General features: G+C 46.9%; 1 protein-coding gene across 1 annotated transcript in view; it reads left to right on the plus strand.

The window, feature by feature from the left end:
• Window positions 1-14,929: 14,929 nt before the first annotated feature.
• Window positions 14,930-21,182, plus strand: part of syt3 (synaptotagmin III) — a 76,465-nt gene continuing 70,212 nt past the window's right edge. The window contains exon 1 of the mRNA XM_072693588.1: window positions 14,930-15,098. The gene's annotated coding sequence lies outside the window, so the exon portion shown is untranslated. The remainder of the gene's footprint in view (window positions 15,099-21,182) is intronic.

The following is a 21,182-nucleotide window of genomic DNA, read 5'->3' on the forward strand; positions in this document are numbered from 1 at the left end:
GAAGCCCAGGCTTTCTACTAGATTTTGGAGGAGCATAGCTGTGAGGATTTGATTGCATTCAGCGACAAGAGCTTAGAGTTAGTGAGGTCAGAGCGTTGGATGCTGGATCACCACCCCACCTCATCATCCCCACCATCCATCATTCCAGAGGGCACAGTTCTTCCACTGCTCCACAGCTCAGTGCTGCTGGGGGGCTTTATACCCCTCTTCTAGCCCACGCCTGGCATTCGGTGGCAAAGTAGCTGAACAATGCATTCATTAGAAATGGTGTCCAAAAATATTTGGACACATAAGATAATGTCTTTTGCAGTGTAGGCGGTTCCTCTCTCTCTCTCTCTCTCTCTCTCTCTCTCTCTCTCTATTTCTCTGTTCCCCTATGCTACACCACCCCACCCCGGTTGGCCCCTCCCTCTTGGACCGCTCTCCTGGCTGTAATTCCTCTCTGAACGCAGAGTGCTTTACGGGCATGCCTGCCAAAGCCGTACCGAAGCAGTGCATCAGCTTTTCAAATGGACGTCTGCACGCCAGGTCAGTTTAGCTAAAGAGGCATGATATATAGCACACAGTGTGTCATGGAGGAGGGAGAAAAGTGGGCTGAATCGACAGAAGTGCGTCTGCCTTTGCCTCAGTGCCCCTGCCGTGTCAAAATGTGCGAACAACAGCAGAGACTGAAGAGAAACGTCAGAGGAGACAACTGTGGGAGGCTCGCGCACTTTTACTCGTCTGACTCAAGCCGATGACTCCTGGAGTGTGGCAGCTACTTACAGTGGGAGTAGGGTGGTCTGGTCTGCTCACTAAAGTAGCTCTATGTGGCATTTTTACCTTTAAATAGCAGCTTCAGAATCATGTTGATGCTCCACTGCCTGTAATAGTGAAGGTAGGCCCAGGCTTGGATGTTGCTAACTGCACGATGGAGCAGGCTGTGAAATATAAGCTGGTCAAGCGGGTCAAGCTGGCTAAGCTGGTTATGTTAGGGGTATGTTTAGTAGTTTAGCTGGTCTACAAGCATAATCAACCTTAGCAAGCTGGACGACCAAACAGCATGACCAGCATCACCAAGCTGATTGACCAGCAAGACCAGAATGGCCAAGAGGGTTAACCAGCATGACCATCATCATGAAGCTAGTTGACCAGCAAGACCGGCATCACCAAACTGATTGACCAGCAAGACCAGCGTGGCAAAGAGGGTCAACCAACATGACTAAACTCATCAACCAGCATGACCAGCATCACCAAGCTGATCGAGCAGCATCACCAGTATGACCAAGACACTCGAGGAGCATCACCAAGCTAATTGACCAGCAAGACCAAGAGGGACAACCAGAATGACTAAGCTGGTTGACCAGAATGATTAAGTTGGTTGACCAGCAAGAACAGCATGACCAAACTCATCGACCAGCATGACCAGAATATCCAAGCTGCTTAACCAGCAAGACCATCATCACCAAGCTGATTGACCAGCAAGACCAAGAGGGATGACCAGAATGACTAAGCTTGTTGACCAGAATGATTAAGTTGGTCGACCAGCAAGACCAGCATGACCAGACTCATCGGCCAGCATGACCAGAATATCCAAGCTGCTTAACATGCAAGACCATCATCACCAAACTGATTGACCACCAAAAGACCAGCATGGCAAAGAGGGTCAACCAACATGACTAAACTCGTCAACCAGCATGACCAGCATCACCAGTATGACCAAGCCGGTCGACCAGCATCACCAAGCTGATTGACCAGGAAGACCAGAATGGCCAAGAGGGTCAACCAGCATGACCATCATCAGCAAGCTGATTGACCAGCAAGGCCAGAATGGCCAAGAGGGTCAACCAGCATGACCATCATCAGCAAGCTGATTGACCAGCAAGACCAGAATGGCAAAGGGGGTCAACCAACATGACCATCATCACCAAGCTAATTAACCAGCAAGACCATCATTACCAAACTGATTGACCACCAAAAGACCAGCATGGCAAAGAGGGTCAACCAACATGACTAAACTCGTCAACCAGCATGAACAGCATCACCAAGCTGATCGACCAGCATGACCATCAACCAGCAACTCGTCAACCAGCATGACCAGCATCACCAAGCTGATCGACCAGCATGACCAAGCCGGTTGACCAGCATCACCAAGCTGGCTGACCATCATCACCAAGCTGGTTAACCAGCAAGACCAAGAGGGATGACCAGAATGACTAAGCTTGTTAACCAGAATGATTAAATTGGTCGACCAGCAAGACCAGCATGACCAGACTCATCAACCAGCATGACCAGCATATCTAAGCTGATTAACCAACAAGACCAGCATGACCAAGCTTGACCAAAACAATCAAATGCAACATACACTATGCTGGTCAAGAGCTGGTTAAGCAGATGGCAGTATAGGGCATGTTTTAGTCTAGAAGACCAGTTTTTCAACCACCTTCACCATAAAAGACCAGCTTAGACCATCCAAAAGCAGCTATCAGCAAAAGCTGGCGCTGAGCTGGATTTTTCAGCTTGTCCAGAAATGCACATGCTAAGTGTGTCCTTTAGGGGTGGCTCGAAGTGCAAATGACACTTCTTGACAGTACACTGGTAAAAGTAGGAGATCATTGAGGAACTTTTGGAGGTTCTTCAGTTTGAAACCATGGAGGAACTTCTTAATACAGTTGTGGTGGGAGGCTCCTGTTATTTTTATGGGGCTGAATGGGTAACAACATACATCTTTAATAGAAAAAATCAATACATCAGGCACAAGTTTGAATTTCCGAGAATAAACACAGGGTCAAAAATATCCATACACCCACTTAAATGATCAATTCAGTGCTGAACGTTTCCAAAAGGCCTCTTCTCTTTCTGTTAGGGACCATGATGGACTACAGCTGGAAGCTTCTCTATGTCCACATAAAAAGACTAGAAGAAATCTAATTAGATATCAGTGGCGTCATTAGACCCAATTTCAGTTGTGTTTTTAGCAGCATTCTAAGTTCTGACGAAGAGGGTCGACTAGCACGACTAAACTTGACAACTAGCATGACCATCATCACCAAGCTGATTGACCAGCATGACCAAGCTGGCTGACCAGCATCACCAGCATGACCAAGCTGGCTGACCAGCATCACCAGTTTGACCAAGCTGATTGACAAGCATCTACAAGCTGATTACCTAGCAAGACCAGCATGACCAAGAGGGATGACCAAAATGACTAAGCTGGTTGACCAGCAAGACTAGCATTACGGAGCTGGTTGCCCAGCATGGCCAAGCCGATCAATTTGCATCACCAAACGTGACCAAGCCAATGGTTGCCCAACGTGACCAAGCCAATCGACCAGCATCACCAAGCTGGCTGACCTGCAAGACCAGCATCACCAAACTGATTGACCAACAAGACGGCGTGGCGAAGAGGGTCAACCAACATGACTAAAGCCGATTGACATTACCAGCATTATGAAGCAGGTTGCCCAGCATGACCAAGCTGATTGACCAGCATCACCAAGCTGATTGACCAGCATCACCAGTATGACCAAGCTGATCAACCAGCATCACCACGCTGATTGACCAGCAAGACCAGTATAACTAAACTCGTCAACCAGCATCACCAGTATGACCAAGCCGAATGACCAGCATATCCAAGCTGGTTAGCCAGCAAGACACTCATCACCAAGCTGATCGACCAGCAAGACCAGTGTGGCGAAGAGGGTCTGTAACACCCCCCCTCACTCTGACTGACTGTGGAATTCTGTCAGAATTGGAGATTATATAAAAATTCACCCACTACACAGTGAAGTGCATACAGAAGTAGTGTGTAGGGTAAGAATTTAATACTTACCGCTAGGATTGAGACATATGCTGACACACACACACACACCTAAAGAATGCACATGATCATCTTCAGCTTATGGGATGATAAGGAGTAATCAGGTCATACTGTTGCGTGTGAGATTGAGGATCCAATTCATGCTGCAGGAATGGAAGCAGGATAAGATGACAGCCCACAGCTTTACCGCTCCACACACACACACACACACACACACACACACACACACACACTTCATGCATGGCACCTTCTCTGTCTTTCCAAGCAGCAGTCGTGAGGCTATCTCCTTGTCATGCCGAGGCTTTGCGCTTCGCCCACGGCAAGGAGAAGCTCATGCCTTGATGCTGATTTGGACAGTGTGTTTGATGTCTAATTTGTAGCGAGCTCCGTGCGACACTTGCTGGTTACTGATTTGCAGGGAGCTTTCCCATGAGCCTGTGCTACGGCTACAGAATCCCATTCCCAGAGAGCCCAGAGTGCGAGTCAGTCTGAGTCACGCTCGGTTACGCCGCATCGTCTTGGAGAAGCCTTCTCGAGGAATAACTGCTTCAAGGTGAGAAGTTTGGAAGGCCAGGTCCAGCAGCGCACTCAGACATCCGAGTCAGAACAAACACGTCCAAGTAAGTCAGCAAATCCATAGATTCATAGAATCCCCGAACCTTAGATCCGAGTCAAGCAACTCTGAGACACGAATTGAGTCAGTCTGAGTCAGATAGCTCCATAGACTCCAATTCAAGTTTAATTTCAAGCCCGCCAGCCTCATAGACCTGAGTCTAAATCGGGTCAATTTAGGGTGACTACACACACAAATCCGAGGAATCCCACTAAAAGTAGCCCCGTAGAATAAAATTCAAAGTCCGAAGAACTGAACTTGAGTCATGACGATTTGTTCAGACCCAAATTGTTAACTAGTCAGGCAGTGCCTTAGATCCGAGTCAGTCTGAGTCAGACAGCTCCATAGACTTAAATTCAAATTCGCATCCAAGTCTATCAGACTCATAGACTTGTGTCTAAACTGGCTCAGCCCCCTCAGACTGACCCCCTAATCTGAGTCAGCCAGCCCAAAGGGAGCCCCATAGAACAAAATTAAAGTCAGTTCAATTCTAACAGCCTCAAAGACCTAAGTCTAAGTAAGTCCAATTCAGACAAACCCAAATCTGAGGCAGCTCAACAAAGGCAGCTCCATAGACCAAAATGCAAGCCATTCATAGACCTTCGAAGTCCATGTCAGAGTCAGAGTCAGTCAGAGCTATGCAGCTTTACAGATTCAAGTCAGTCTGAATTAGGCAACATCAGAGACTTGAGTCTGAGTCAGGTAGCCTTATACAGTAGACCGACTCAGTCGGAGTCAGGCATCCTTACAGACTCGAGCCAGACTCATTTAAGTCTGAGTCAGGCCGTATCATAAAACTTGAATCAGCCGAGTCAGGTAGCATCTTAGAACTTGAGTTAGCCTGAGTCAGATCCAAACAGGTCTGAGTCAGGTAGCCTCAGAAACCTGAGTCCAGGTTGGCCCAAGTCAAGCAACCCCATAGAATTCAATCTATGGCAGTCCAGCTCAGACATCTGAGTCTGACAGCCTCATAGAGCCAACTGAATCTGATTAAAGCAACATTATAGACTAGGATCAGTCTGAGTCAGAGTCAGGCCGCCTCATGGACCAACATCCAAGTCAGTCTGGGTCATGCTGTCCTCCAAGCCAAACAGCACCATGGACTTTAGTCCATTAGTCAGTACAAGTCAGACCTGAATCCAAGTCAGTCCCTGTATCCAAGGTAATCCACGTCAGTCCAGCTCGGAAAGCCGCAGAGTCAGAGTCAGTTTGAGTGAATTCACTTCAGGCAGCCTCATAAACCTCTGAGTCAGCCTGAATCCAGCAGCTCCACAGGCCACAGTTTCTCTCCAGGCAATCTCGTCTGGTTGAAGATTTCCATTTGAAATTTGGGCATAAATATTTTACTCCCGACTCTAATGAGGGAGGCAACGAGTCGGCTCCTCATGCATCGACAAGTGGGGAAAAGAAAAATGAGAGAGAGGAAAGAGGACTGAATAAAATGGAGGGGAAACGGAACGAGGGAGAGCGCAGGAATGGAAGACTGACAGGTGGGAGGAGGGTGTGAGGGGGCGAGGGGGCGAGGCGACGAGGCGGCGAGGGGTTTAGTACTAGGGTGAAGAATAGGAAGAGAGTCAGTGCGAGGAAACTAACAAAAAAAAACACAAAAAGGAAAGATGAAGGGAAGACAGAGAGAAGGTGTAGGCGACAGTCGTCATGGTAACAAGATGAAAACCAAATGAAACAAACTGTTGCAGATTCTGGAGGGAAATGTGGTTAACCTGGACTGCCGGGCTGTCGTCACGGCGATGCCTCGGCTTCATCGGCCCAGAAAGCTTCACTTCCGAGCTGCTCAGAGAAGCAGATCAGTGTGTTGTGGTCACCGGCTGAGGAGCTGCAGCCCTGCGGCCACCAGACTGCTCTCTCTCTCGGCCAAGAGAGGGAGCGTGCATCCTGCCAAAGAGCGTGTGCATGTATAAACTCTATATGTGTGTGTGTGAGAGAGAGAGAGTGTGTGTGAGGAGGAGAGAAAGTGCCAGAGAGTGTTTGCAAAGCGTAGCGGGTTCAGCTCAAACAGTGGTGGCTAGAGGGCTAGAGGGGTATAACACCCCCCAGCTTTCAGCTGTGGAGCAGTGGAAGAACTGTGTTGGAGCTCCATCCAGTACTTTTGGGATGAGTTGGGGAGTTGATTGGGATGATGAGGTGGGTTGTATGCAATCAAATCCTCACAGCAATGTTTATCTCAAACTTTAGTAGAAGGCCTTCTTCCCTGGACATGGATCAGCTCTTTTAAATACTCTTGAATTTAGAAGAAACAACGAATGAGCAAGCGTCCAAATACTTTTGTCCACAGAATGAAGATCTTTCTCTCTCTCTCTTTTTCTCTCTTCTTTTCTTCCCTCTCTCTACCTCTATCCCAACACCCCTCCTCCCCTTTGTCCTCTGTCCTCGGCCATGTTTTCTCTCTCTCTCTCTTTGCCCTGTCCTCTTGTGTTGTGTCTCTCGCTCGCCGCTCTGCTCCGCGGTGACAGTTAACAGAGGCAGCTGTTTGCACTCATTTATATGTCAATCATCCGTGGCTCGCGGCAGCTCCCTGCTCCTCTGCTCTCTTTGTTTCTCCTCTTCTCTCGCTCGGCCTCCACACCACACACCCCCAGCAACACACACTAACACACACTAACACACACCGCCAGCACTTAACTCTTTTACAGCAACCAAATAATCAGCTCTACACAGTCGCCGCTCTCGCCGCACTCACAGGCCACGCAAGAGTGTGATTGCTGGTTGTCGCTTTGGGGCCTTTCAGGTCTTCAACCTGGAGCCGTGTCAGACTGGAGGGGTCTACATGTGTGTTGTGCAGCGTTCAGACAGACAGATAATGTGTCTGTGAGGGGAATGTAAGACACAGTGCAGATGCTGGAGAAGAGACGACTGTAGGGGGAGTGGGCCAGTCTCAGGTGGATGAAGGAGCAGCAAAGCAGAGAAGCAGCCAGATGTCAGGAGGAGAACGGGGCGAGTATGGTGGTGGGGGGTAGCCGCAGGGGGCCTGAAATCATGAACTACACGATTACTAATATTCCACAGTTTGCGAGATGTGTTGGACGTCAAATAAACTCACTGACTTTAAAGTGGCCGAAACTCTGCACAGCAGAATGACCCCTGTCACCTATTCTTCAGTATCTACTGAAACTTATTCAGCACATACTAGAAATGTATTAGTTTGTAGTATTAAAATATGAATTTTTCTGTAACTAATATGAATTATTTATGGCGTTATTCTGTATGAAGTATATATATTTCAGTATCTATTATGAATGATTCAGTATTAAGTGTAAATTATTCATTATTATAACCTCTATCAATTATTTAGTATCCACTGGTAATGATTCAGTATCTACAATAAATGATGTATAATTAAATAAGAATTATTCAGGAACCAGTCTATGAAGTATATATATTCAGTATCTACTATCAATAATTCTGAATCCACTATGAATTATTAAGTATCCACAATTAATGACTCAGTATTATTCAGTATTCCCTATGTATTTTCATAATCTACTAAACATAATGCGGTATTATGTGTGAATTAATCAGTATCCACTATGAATTATTCAGTATCTACAATAAATAATTGAGAAATAAATATGAATGATTCAGTATCTACAATAAATTATGCAGAATTAAATATGAATTATTCAGTATCTACAAAAAATAATTCAGAAATAAATATGAATTATTCAGTATCTACAATAAATGATGTAGAATTAAATAGGAATTCTTCAGTTTTAAGAGTAGTTCCACTACTAATGATTCAGTATATGAATAATTCAATATACACAATGAATTATTCAGTACCCACAATGTTTAAATAATAAACATAATTCACTATTAAGTGTGAATTAATCAGTATCCACTATGAATTATTCAGTCTACTCTATAAATCTTCAGTGTCTGCTATGTCTAATTCATTATCTACTATATATTCCCCAGTATTACCTGTGAAAAAATAGTTTCCACTATGAATTATTTAGTATCCACTACTATTGATTCAGTGTCTACAATGTATTCAGCATTTAAAATAAATTAGAATTTAATATGAATTATTCATTATCTTGTCTAAGTATATATATTCAGTATCTACTATGAATAATTCAGAATCCACTATGTATTTTCATAATCTACCATAAGTTATTAAGCATTAAGTGTGAATTATTCAGTGTCTACTATGAATTATTCAGTGTCTACTATAAATTATTCAGAATGAAGTATGAATTATTCAGTATGAAGTATATATTATTCAGTATCTACTATGAATGATTCAGTATTGAGTGTAGTGTTAGTAAATGACTCAGTAACCTCTATAAATTATTTAGAATGTAGAATTAAATATGAATTATTCAGTCTAATCTATAAATGTTCAGTATCTGCTATGACTAATTCAGTATCTACTATATATTCTTCAGTATTATGGGTATATAATTTAGTTTCCACTATGAATTATTTAGTATCCACTACTAATGATTCAGTGTCTACTGTAAATGATTCAGAATGAATCATTTGGTAAATACTGTGATTTCCTTTAGCTCCTCTAGCAGTTATTTGATACCTACCATATAAATGATGTAATACCCTCTATGACTGACTCTGATGCGCTTCCATGTATACTTTAGGATCTACTAATAAATGTTCGGTGCTGAATTTAGTCCTAATCTTCTTCTGTTTGTTGGTGTGTTTTTCTAAGCTTGTGTCTCTAAGCTGGGTTCATCAGGAGTAGCTGCTTTAAAGAGTAGCGTATCTGAAACTGCGAGCGGGCCCAGGCTCGTCTGCAGAGCAGGAACACTCTGAACTCTGCCGTACGGAGAGTAGAGATATTTAAACATCATTATTCAAATGGAAATTATCCTTCATAGTGTGACTGTGTCTGAAAGCACCGAAGAGCCGCTCCATCCCGAATTACTGCCGTGTAAAAATGATCTGCTGTTTCAGCTTCAGAAAGGACGTCATCTGACTGCATGTTATTGAACTTCGAATGATTAGTGACGAGAACATGAGACTGATTATTCTTCATTTAATATTAGAGATTTATTACACCGAGGTTGAAAGTTTAGGGGAGCCGGGTTACTAACTTTTATGAGCGAAGACAGAAAATGTTTGGCCTATTTTTAATGAATCATGGCCGTAATTCTGAAAGCCATTATTTTGTACGTTGATATTAGAAGTAAAACCCACACTTTAGCTTTAAGTTGTAGAATAAAATATGAAGCTTTTCTTTCGGGCTCTTTCTCAGCAGAGCGGAAGGCTGACTTTCCAAAGCTGGAGCTGCTTGAGGGAATTAAAGTGAAGTAGATCCGAAATGGATCTTTTGTTCCATTCCTGCTCCTTCAGGTACCGAGTCTTGCGCTAAAAGCTGCTTCATCTGGCAGCTCCAAGTACAGGAAAGACTTTCAACCCCCCAACAGCCTTCACCACGAAACACCAGTTCACTGAAACCTCAGATTCTGCTTTTCCTTTTACTGAAAAAACAAACATATTTATGCAATACATACACAGAATGCTTTGACAAAAGTATTGGGACACCTGCTCATTTAGCGTTTCTTCTGAATTGAAGGGTCTCTACTGTCCAGGGAAGAAGGCTTTCTACTAGATATGAGCATTAGTAAGGTCCGGACCTCACCCTCCACTCCCCAACTCATCCCATCCAAAAATACCGGCTGGAGCATCACCATCATTCCGGAGAACGCAGTTCCTCACTGTACCCTCTAGCCCATGCATGGCATTCGGTGGGATGGTGCCACCTATTTAGGTTTATGTTTACCATCTACTATCTGTCCTATTCTATTGGCAGTATGGGTGCAACTTATAAAAGCTGCAGAATAATGCGTTCCTCAGAAGGGGTGTCCACAAACTTTTTGATTTTGGCAGTATGGGTGCAAATCATAAAAGCAGTCAAATAATGTGTTCCTTAGAAGGGGTGTCCACAAACTTTTTGATTTTGGCAGTATGGGTGCAACTTATAAAACCTGCAAAATAATGCGTTCCTCAGAAGGGGTGTCCACAAACTTTTTGATTTTGGCAGGATGGGTGCAACTTATAAAAGCAGCCTATTAATGCATTCCTTAGAAGGGGTGTCCACAAACTTTTTGATTTTGTCTAGTTTTACTAGTGAACTAGTGTGTATTTAATCAGTGTAGTCTCACCGTGATTAAATGACCTGATTAGCTGGTGTCGACTGTGCTCAGTCTCGGCCTGCTCAGCTCTTCTGATGTAACTGGAATCCATTGGCTAAAATAATTAGCACCCAATTTAGCCTCCCCTCCAGGCATTTGATGGCTACACTCTAATTTCTAAGCAGCGTGAACTGCTGTGAAAAGGAGCTTAGAAAGTGGACAGCTTTTTCCACGCCCCCCCGAAATCAAAAAATACAAAAATATAGAGCCTGTTGTTTGGGACGTAGGAGTTGGCTCATGACAGCAGTGCCATAGTTCTGCTCCCGCACTAATGGATTACAGTAATTCCCTGTACCCTCATTTAAGCAGCTCCACATCTCGGCTCCAGCTGCACTCAAAATCCAGCAGCTCCTCACATGTAAAGGTGATCTCATCTTACTCCAGTTCTGCTGCTCTCTGCTGGTTTCCCGTCATGATGAAATATTAGTGTTTACTTAAGTTTTGCCTGTTTGTGCTTTTTTAGTCCAGCTTTTAGGCCACAGTTTTATTTTGGAGATTCTGGGGAAGGGGTCCTGTATCAGCTCCACCTTCAATCAGCAGCTTCAGGATCATGCTGATGCTCCACTGTCTGGAACAGGGGGAGAACGGCATCTCCGTCATTCCCACTCCGGGCCGGAACGCTGCTGCTGCTACTGCACTATGGAGCTTTGGTGGTGGAGCTGCAGGAGGAGAACCTCTCTCCAGAACTGCTGCTGTGTAACGCTGCAGAACCCATAGAGTCATATTAGTGTATAATCCTGTAGTGTTACTCTACCGCCTCAGCCCACATACTGCTCCACCTTCAGATCAAGCTTCTGGAGCTCTCAGCTTGTCCACAAATGCATGTGTACAGCATGCATGAGCTCAAAGCGCTCAAATTTGTATTTACTGCAGTGGAGTAAAAGTGAATCACACTGCCCACCTGTCTCTCACATAATACTGCTGCTTTAAAGAACATATTATACCCTGTATGGACAAAAGTATTGGGACGCCTGCTCATTCATTGTTTCTTCTGAAATCAAGGGGTTTAAAAATACTTGCTCCTGCTTTTGTTGAAATAGCTGTCCAGGCTAGTACTGTCTAGTACTGTCCAGGGAAGAAGGCTTTCTGCTAGATTTTAGAGGAGCATTGCTGTGAGGATTTGATCATCACCAGCTCCCCAACATATCCCAGAAGTATTGGATGGATGCCTATTGAGTCTATGGCAGTTTTCACTATTTTTAGGGGCTCTTCAGTTTGAAACTGTGGAGGAACCTCTTAAGGTGCTTTGAGGAACCTCCAAGAAAAGGTTTTTGGAGAGAATTGGTCCTTGAAGGTTCCTCAAAGCACCTTAAGAGGTTCCTCCACAGTTCCTCCTTCTTCAGGGGTGCAGAGTCCAGAGCCCACCTGTTATCACCAGGCGCAAGGCAGAAATACCCCCTGGACAAGGCACCGGTCCATCACAGGGTACCACCCACACCCTACTCACTCACTCACTCACTCACTCACACCTAAGGGGCAACTCAGCCCAGCCCATTCTGGTTGGCTATTAGCTTCGTTTAGTTTTCATTAGCCTTTATGGAGCCATAAATCTGCACACAGTGTGACTCTATTGACTTCAGGCACGGCAGTTTGAGCACAAAGCATGGTATGCTGTAAAATAAATAAAGAAATAAAGAAATCAACAAATAGCATCACTGGTACTTTGCGAAGGCCCTGGATCAACAGTACCGCTGAAGCATTAATGGCAGAATTCAAAGCCTGGTGAGCCCATCAGGAACCCAGTAAGAACCATGTTTCAGAGCACAGTGGAAAGCCCATCCATCCTGAAGCTAGGCTAAGTGGGTCGTATTATTAAAGCTTGCGTAATGACAGTTAGCTTTTGGCTTATGTAACCTTACGGCTGCCTGCAGTGTGATCCGGCTGAACTCCCTCCAGTCTTATCCTTCCTCCCCGCAGATAACGTCTATTTATCTCATTTCGGGACGGATTATTCCAGTCCTGTGATAAACCATCACGGGCTGAGACGGCACCGCGACTTCCCAGTGGCCCCAACCCCTCATTACTTGCCCTTCTTGCCCTTTCTTTGACTTCTTATCTCTTTACCAGCCTTCTTGATCTGTTTGGGCCCCTCCCCACTCTACATTCTCTGCTTGTACATCCCGCCTGTGGCCCCACCCCCACATCACTTCTTACCCTTCTTACCCTACATTTGCCCCTCCCCATTTCTTCTTGTCTGGCCCCTCCTTTTCTGTTTATACCATACCTGCCCCTCCTCTCTCCCTCTCCAAATACCCCTCCCCTTCTCTACATACCCCTCCCCCTCCTTATTTATTTAGTTATGCCCCCCTCCTCTTTATAATTTTGCCCCTCCCTTTTCTCTTTGCCCCTCCCCCTTCTTTAATCATTGCTTCCTCAAGCTGTGTTCAATCTTTCTCTATTTAGTGGCCCCACCCCCTCGTTACTTGCCCCTTTTTATCCCTTCCTCTGACTTCTTACCTCTTCTGTTTGCCCCCCTCCCTCCTCATTTCTTCTTGCCCCTTCCCCACTTCCCCGCCTAAACATAATCCCCCACTGGCCCCACCCCCACACTACTTGCCCTTCTTACCCTTCACTTTACCTGCCCTTTTTCATCTCTATTGGCCCCTTCGTTCTCTTTCATTCTCTTCATGCCCCTCCTTCTTCAACCATTTTGCCCCACAATACCCCTGCCCCTCTCCCAGAGGCCCCACCTTCTCTTTACCTGCCCTTTTCATCTCTTACTGCCCCACCCCATTTCTTCTTGTCCTGTCACTCCCATTCTGTATAGACCCCTCCCCCTTTCTTCTCACCTTTCTCTCCCATCCTCTTCAGACCCCTCTCCCTCTGTATTTGCCCCTCCCTCTCTGTCCACCTCATATACCCCTCCCCACTCCAGTCTCTGTTTGTCCGTCCCTCTCTCTCCCTCCAATTGTACTCCTTTCTGCCCCATTCTCTCTTCTTTGTCTTCTAATTGCCCCTCCCTTGTGCTCCTCCCACCTCTTCCTATATTGGGCCCCTCCCTACTTTCCCTACAAGTGCCCTTTCCCTCCTTTTTTACCCCTCCCTGTCTCATACTACCCCTCCTTCTCTCTTATTATGTGAACCGCCCCTCTCTATGTACTTATCTCCCTCTTTCTTCTTGCCCCCTCCTTTTCTATTTGCCCCACCCTCTACCCCCCCTTCCCCACCTTCAAAACTTACCCCTGCCCTTTTCTTCTCATACTTTTTCCTCCTGTCTCTGTTTGCCCTTCCCGTTTCATAGCCCTTCCCCTCTCTACTTTGCCCCTCCTTTTTTCTACTTGGCCGTACCCCTCACTTCTCTGCTTATTTGCCCCTTCCCTAACTGCCCTTCACATTACCCTTTTTATTCTCTATATACCCCTCTGCATACTACTGCCCCTCTGTCCCTTTGGTTGCCCCATCCCCTCTCCACTTACCCTCCCTTGCTACCTTCATGCCCCTCCCCCTCTTATACTACCCCTCCTTCTTTCTACTTACCCCTCACTCTCTCTACATACTTGCCCTTACCTGTCTTGCTGCCTCTCTCACTCTCTATTTGCTCCACCCACTCCTCCTTTATCCCTCCCACTCTCTACTTACTTGCCCCTCTCTCCCTTATTTACTTGCCCCCACTCTCTACTGACCCCTTCCCCCTTTACTTTTAGCCACTCCATCTGTATTTGCCCCTCCCTCCCTTCACCTCCTTCCTTTTGCCCCGCCCCAAATGTACCCCTCCTCTTCTCTACTTACTCGCCTCTCCTTTTCTCCCCTCCCCTTCTCCACGTAGCCCCCTGCTCACTTTCTTGCCCTTCACCTGTCTAGTTGCCTCTTCCCCTCTTAATCTAGTTGCCCCACCCACTCCTCCACCCGCCCCTCATTTGACTCCACCCTCTCTCAGTTTGCTCCTCTAATTCTTTGTTGCACTTTTTTTTTATTTGCCCCTCCCCTTCTCTAGTGGCTTTTTTATTTTGCACACACCTCCTCATCTTGCTCCTCCCCTTACTACTAACCCCTCCCCCTCCCCCCAGATCTACACCTCCTCCACTACCTCTCTATCTACTTGCCCCTCCTTTTCTCGGTTTGCCTCATGCCTTCTTTTTTGCCCCCCTCCATCTCTTTGCCTGTCCCACTCTCTGCCTGCCCCTCCCACTCCCATCCTTGCCCCTCCCCTTTCGACCCACATGCCCCTCCCCCCAGTTTCCTCTCCGATGTGCTTCTGTAGACCATCAGTGTGTGTTTAGTGCTGGACGGCCGGGCTCGTTTAGTATTCAGCACACAAGGCAGTGAGAGAGCGAGGGAGAGGAGGGAGAGAGAGAGCGCGAGAGGAGGGAGGGAGGGGAGTGAGTGAGTGTGTGTGAGAGAGAGAGAGAGAGCAAGAGAGAGAGAGGAGGGAAAAAAACGAGGCTGTGAAGGCAGGGGAAAACAGAGAGAGGAGAAACAGAGGGGAGCAGAGCGCGAGAGAGGGGGAGAGAGAGAGAGAGAGCCAACCTCCATCCCTTTTCTCCCTCTCACATCCTGTAGCATCCCTCCATCCCAGGTACAGTATGCAGGGTTTTGCTTCGGGCTCGGGGGAAGGAAAGGGATACGCTCAGAGACATAAGTGGGTTTGGCTAGAATTGCATTGGTCGATCATTGTGTGTGTGTGTGTGTCCCCTTAAGGATGTGTGTGTGTGTGTGTGTGTCCGTCTGTCCTGTGTCGTCGTGTACAGCCCTGCTGTATGGAGTGTATGGGATGTGAGTGGCCTAAATACTGCTGGTGTGTGTGTGCATGCGTGTGATTCCTGTTCTGAATTATGAAGCAGTCAGAATCGTGACTTCGCTTTTTGCAGGAATGCATGGTGTGTGTGTGAGTGTGTATCTGTGTGTGCATATGTCTATATATATATGTGTGTGTGTGTGTGCATTTGGCTCATGCAACAATGTATAGAATGATACGCCTCCTGTGTGTAAGGAGGACCGTCGCTCCACTGCTTGTGCTGTTGGCCTATTGTCAGTGTGTTGGGCTGTATAGGTGCAACTCCAGGGCCTCGTATTCCGAGATGAAAGCCCTGAAACGCCTGGAAAAACGTACGGAAGAACCTGTCCCAACTCCTCGACGGTGCATCCTCATACCCCACCCCTCTCTCGCCCTCCTTTCCCCTTCAGAGGCGTCCCTGCGCGGGCTGCTATCAGCAGCACAATTCTGCCAATGTAAATGCATGTCATTTGTGGGGATTTGCTTCATCGTTCGTAGACAGCCGTGCAAAATGTGTGTGTGTGTGTGTGTGTGTGTGTATTTGTGAGTGTGTGTGTGTGTGTGTGTGTGTGTCGGTGAGGGGTGAGTGAGGAGCAGCTAATTCCCTCTCGACGTGACGGTGCTGGTGGTGTGACGTTGCTGAGCAGAGCACCCCCCGTTTCACTGGATCCCTGTGGGTGTATGTGTGTGTGTGTGGAGGAGCTGAATCCACGGGCTGCCTCACAGCAGCACCCACAACCCAGACAGCCTCTCTCTATTCACTCTATCTTTCTCTCCTCTTCTCGCTCTCTCGTTCCTCCCTCCCTCCCTCCCCCTCTCTCGCTCTCTCTCTCTCTCTGGCTGTGTTTCCTGTGTGATGTTATGGATAATTTAGATAGAGGGCTGGAGTAAGGGAGAGGCAAGAGAGGAAGAGAGTGAGAGAGAGAGAGAGAGAGAGAGAGAGGCTGGGGGAGACTGGTAGAACAAGAAAAAGAGAGGAAAAGAGGAAAGAAAGAGCGCGAGAGTGTCTCTTGCAGCAGCGGAAGCCTTTGAGCAATGGGGTGTGCAGTGAGTGTCCACGGCCCACTATACATTTCAGAGAGTGTCTGTGGTGTGTAGAGGCAGTAGATTTTGGAGGCAGTGGAGATAGATGTGTGTAGTAGAGTGGGGGCAGGAGAACTAGAGAATGTAGAATTTGGGACAGTAGATTTGGACAAGACATAATTTGGGCCAGTAGAGCTGGGAAAGGTAGGGATGGTTGGGATAGGTAGTGCTGTAACTTTGGAGGCAGCAGAGGTGGGGAAGATAGAACTTGGGGCAATAGAGGTGGGGAAGGTGACGTTTTGTTGGGACAGTAGAAATTGCGAAGGTAAAATTTCTGGCAGTAGAAGTAGGTCGGCATTGTAGACCCCAATTGTGGGGAAGGTTTGATTTGGTCAGAACTGTAGAGCTGGAGAACGTATAGGTTGGTTGAGGCAATAGAGCTGGGGAAGGTAGAGTTGGGTTGGGGCAGTAGAACTGGGGAAGGTAAAATTTGGGGCAGTAGAGCTGAGGAAGGTAGAATTTGTGGTGGTAGAGCTGGAGAAGGTAGGGATGAGAAAGGGTAGAGATGGTTGGGATGGGTAGAATTTCAGTCAGGAGAGCTGGAAGTTTGGAGGCAGTAAGATTAGGGAAGGAAGAACTTGGGGCAGTTGAGCTGAAGAAGGTAAAGTTGGGTTGGGGCAGTTGAGCTGAAGAAGGTAGATTTGGGTTGGGGCAGTAAAGCTGTAGAAGGTAGAGTTGGGTTGGGAGAGTAGAGCTGGAGCAGGTAGAGTTGGGTCGGGGCAGTAGAGCTGGAGAAGGTAGAGTTGGGTTGGGGCAGTAAAGCTGGAGTAGGTAGAGTTGGGTTGGGGGAGTGGAGCTGTAGAAGGTAGAGTTGGGTAAAGGCAGTAGAGCTGAGGAAGGTAGAGTTGGGTTGGGGCAGTGGAGCTGGAGAAGGTAGAGTTGGGTAAAGGCAGTAGAGCTGAGGAAGGTAGAGTTGGGTTGGGGCAGTGGAGCTGGAGAAGGTAGAGTTGGGTAAAGGCAGTAGAGCTGAGGAAGGTAGAGTTGGGTTGGGGTAGTGGAGCTGGAGAAGGTAGAGTTGGGTCAGGGCAGTAGAGCTGAGGAAGGTGGAATTTGGAGCAGTAAAGCTGGAGAAGGTAGAGTTGGGTAGGGGCAGTGGAGCTGGAGAAGGTAGAGTTGGGTCGGAGCAGTAGAGCTGAGGAAGGTGGAATTTGGAGCAGTAAAGCTGGAGAAGGTAGAGTTGGGTAAAGGCAGTAGAACTGAGGAAGGTGGAATCTGGGGCAGTGAAGCTGGAGAAGGTACAGTTGGGTTGGGGCAGTAGAGCTGGAGAAAGTAGAGTTGGGTTGGGGCAGTAGATCTGGAGAAAGTAGAGTTGGGTTGGGGCAGTAGAGCTGGAGAAAGTAGAGTTGGGTTGGGGCAGTAGAGCTGGAGAAAGTAGAGTTGGGTTGGGGCAGTAGAGCTGGAGAAGGAAGGGTTGGGTAGGGGCAGTAGTGCTGGAGACGGTAAGTTTGGGACAATAGCGGTAGGGAAGGTATAGTCTGGATGGGGCAGTAGAGCTGGGGAAAATAGACTTTGGGGCAGTAGAGCTGGAGTAGGTAGGGTTGGGTTGGGGCAATAGAGCTGGAAAAGTAGAGTCAGGTCAGTATTGGGAAATAGAGCCTTAGACCTGGGGCAGTAGAAGTTTGGGTAATCAAGGAGTAGACATGATGCAGTAGAGTTTTGAGTTACAGAGCTGTACACCTAGGCCAGTAAAAGTGAGGCCAGTACAGTTTTGAGTAGCAGAGGCATAGACCTGGGACAATAGAATTTAGAGGCAGTAGAGTTTACGGCAGTAGAGTTTCAAGTAATGGAGCCGTAGACCTGAGTCAGTAAGGCTTGGCTAGTAGAACTGTGGACCTGGAGCAGTAGAGTTTCAGATAGTGGATGTATGAAGACACTGCTGTGGAGTCAGCCCTCCTTTCTTGAGGGACGGTGGGGATGCTGCTCACTAAGTGATCCCCTGTTCTCTTTACCATCTGTTTTCAGTCTGAGAAAGTCAGATGAAAAAGTGCACAGGTGGTCGTATGAGTCTTTCTGACTTTCTGCTGACAGTCTTCAGAGCGGAATATGATCGGAAGCAGCTGAACCTAATTAGACAATCGATCAATTCCAACCTTAACACTTCCTCTGGAATCTGAGAGCTGTAAACCTGAGGCAGTAGAGTCTGGGGCAGTACAGGTTTGGGTAACAGAGCCGTAGAAGTGGGCAAGTAGAGTTTAAGATAGTAGGAAACTAAATAGTAGAGCCAGAAACCTAAGGCAGTAGAGATTGGGGCAGTACAAGTTTGGGTAACAGAGCCATAGAGGTGGGCAAATAGAGTTTAGTACAGTAGGAATCTGAGTGGTAGAGCCAGAAACCTGAGGCAGTAGAATTTAGGGCAGTAGAGTTTTGGGTAACAGAGCTGTAGAACTAGTATGGTTGGGACAGTGGAGATTTGGATGGTAGAATTTGGGCCAGTAGAGCTGGAAAATGTAGAGATGGTTGGGATAGTAAAGATGGAGAAGGTGGATTGTGGTGTAGTTTAGAGGCAGTAGATCTGGGACAGGGAAAGGGAAAGTTTAGTTGGGACATAGAGATTAAGAAGGTAGAATCTCAGGCAGTAGAGCTGGGGGGGTGGTTGAAACAGTAGAGCCAGACAAGAAGAAATTTGGGACAGTAGAGCTTGAGAAGGTAAAATTAGAGGCAGTAGAAGTAGGAAAGGTAAAGTTTAGTGTGGTGAGGTAGAGCTGGGAAACGTCAGAATTGGAACAGTAGAGTTGAAGAACATATACAAAGGCAGTAGAGCTGGGGAAGGTAGAATTTGAGGCAGTAGAGCTGGAGAAGGTAGAATTTGAGGCAGTAGACCTGGGAAAGGTATAGTTGGTTGGGACAGTAGAAATGGAGCAGTAGGTTTGGGGCAGTAGTAGGTCTAGTTTGGACAATACAGCTTTAGAAGGTGGAATTTGTGGTGGTAGGTGGAGAAGGCAGGGCTGATTCGGACAGTAGCGCTGAGAAAGGGTAGAGACGGTTGGGATAGATAGAATTTCAGTCAGGAGAGCTGGAAGTTTGGAGGCAGCAGAACTAAGGAAGGAAGAATTTGGGGGAGTAGAGCTAAGTAAACGTTTATTTTGAGTAACAGAACCATAGACCTGAGGCAGGGCAGTTCGAAGTAGAACAGAACAGAATTGTAGGCCTAGAGCAGTAGAGTTTAGAGACATTACAGGTCTCAGCAGTAGAGCCTTAGACCTGAGGCAGTAGGGTTTAGAGGCAGCAGCATTTTGGTTAATAGAGCTATAGACCTGAGGCAAAAGTAAAGTAAAGTTTAGGGAAATTGTCTTTTGGTAAAAGTGCTATAGACAGAGTTTTGAGGCAGTAAAATGTTTTGGTGACAGCCATAGAACCAAATACAGTTCAATTTGGGGAAGTTGTCTTTTATGTAAAAGAGCTGTAGACCTGAGGCAGTAGAGTATAGAGGTAATAGAGGTTTTGGTGACTGCCATAGACCCGAGTACAGTTAGGTTTAGGGCAGTTGTGTTTCAGGTAACAGAGCTGTAGACCTGAGGCAATAGTATTTACACCAGTAGAGTTTCGGTTAACAGAGCTGCAGACCTGAGGCAGTAGAGTTTAGAGGCAATAGAGGTTTTGGTGACTGCCATAGACCCAAGTACAGTTAAGTTTACAGCAGTTGTGTTTCAGGTAACAGAGCTGCAGACCTGAGGCAGTAGAGTTTAGAGGCAATAGAGGTTTTGGTGACTGCCATAGACCCAAGTACAGTTAAGTTTACAGCAGTTGTGTTTCAGGTAACAGAGCTGTAGACCTGAGGCAGTAGAGTTTAGAGGCAGTAGAGATTTGGTTAATTGAGCCATAGACCCGAGGCAGCAGACTTTTGGTTAACAGAGTCGAGGGCAGCCAGGCCTGAGTCTGGGGCGTTTTAGCTGCAGGAGGACAAGGTGCAGCTGGAGTTTTAGTGTAGAGCGCGGCTGCAGAGGCAGCGGGCAGAGCTCATTCATTCGTGCATCACCTTTATTTAAGGAGACAAATGATCTGAGAGTCGCCGGCTTTCCACAAAGCAAACATGTGGCGTCAGCCCTGCACCCGGCGCCCTGTGGCCACAGCCTACTCGAGTGGGGTGTGATGAAAAGGCATGAGCAGCGAGGGTCACCAAGCAGGAGGTGACGGCTTTTCTGAGTCACGGACGCTTCGTCTAAGCCTCGCTGTCTCTGTGCATGCGCTCAGAGGAAGGAGTGTAATGCAAGAACACACAACAAGGAGAGGGAGCAGTGATGGAGTCTGGAGGACATGTGCACATCATGGTTGTTTTGAGCTCCGGGCTGTTGATGACAGGGTTGTGGGTTCGATACCCAGGCTCGGCAAGCTGCCACTGTTGGGCCCCTGAGCAAGGCCCTTCGCCCTCCTCCTTATGCTCCCTGGGTTTTTTGTTTGTACTACTATAGGTTGTTGCATTCACGTCCGCCAGTCTCAGCTGACGTCTTCAGGGTGTCGGATTAGCTCAAAATAGCTTCAGAAGTTGTACAGCTGGTACCGCAGATGGTTTAAAGGACGTCTTGTCTTGTATCCTCTCAACGGGTCCAGGAACATCCTGATACTATTACCGAAAACATCTTAAACCTACATGCTTCACCAGCGGAGAACCCTCTGGGCCTTTTAGGCCTTCAGAGAAGATCTGAGACTGATTGTATTTAACCCCTCAAATGTCTCAGATCCTCTGATCTCAGCCAACATCTCAGCCAGTTTTCTCTGCTCTGCATGCTGTTATTGATTACTAATCCTTAGAGTGCTGTAAAAGTCAGAGCACAAGGGGTTAAAAGACTTTGCCAGCTAGCTTGT

The sequence above is a fragment of the Salminus brasiliensis genome, chromosome 12 (genome assembly GCF_030463535.1).
Source record: "Salminus brasiliensis chromosome 12, fSalBra1.hap2, whole genome shotgun sequence".
In the NCBI taxonomy this organism is placed as follows: Eukaryota; Metazoa; Chordata; class Actinopteri; order Characiformes; family Bryconidae; genus Salminus; species Salminus brasiliensis.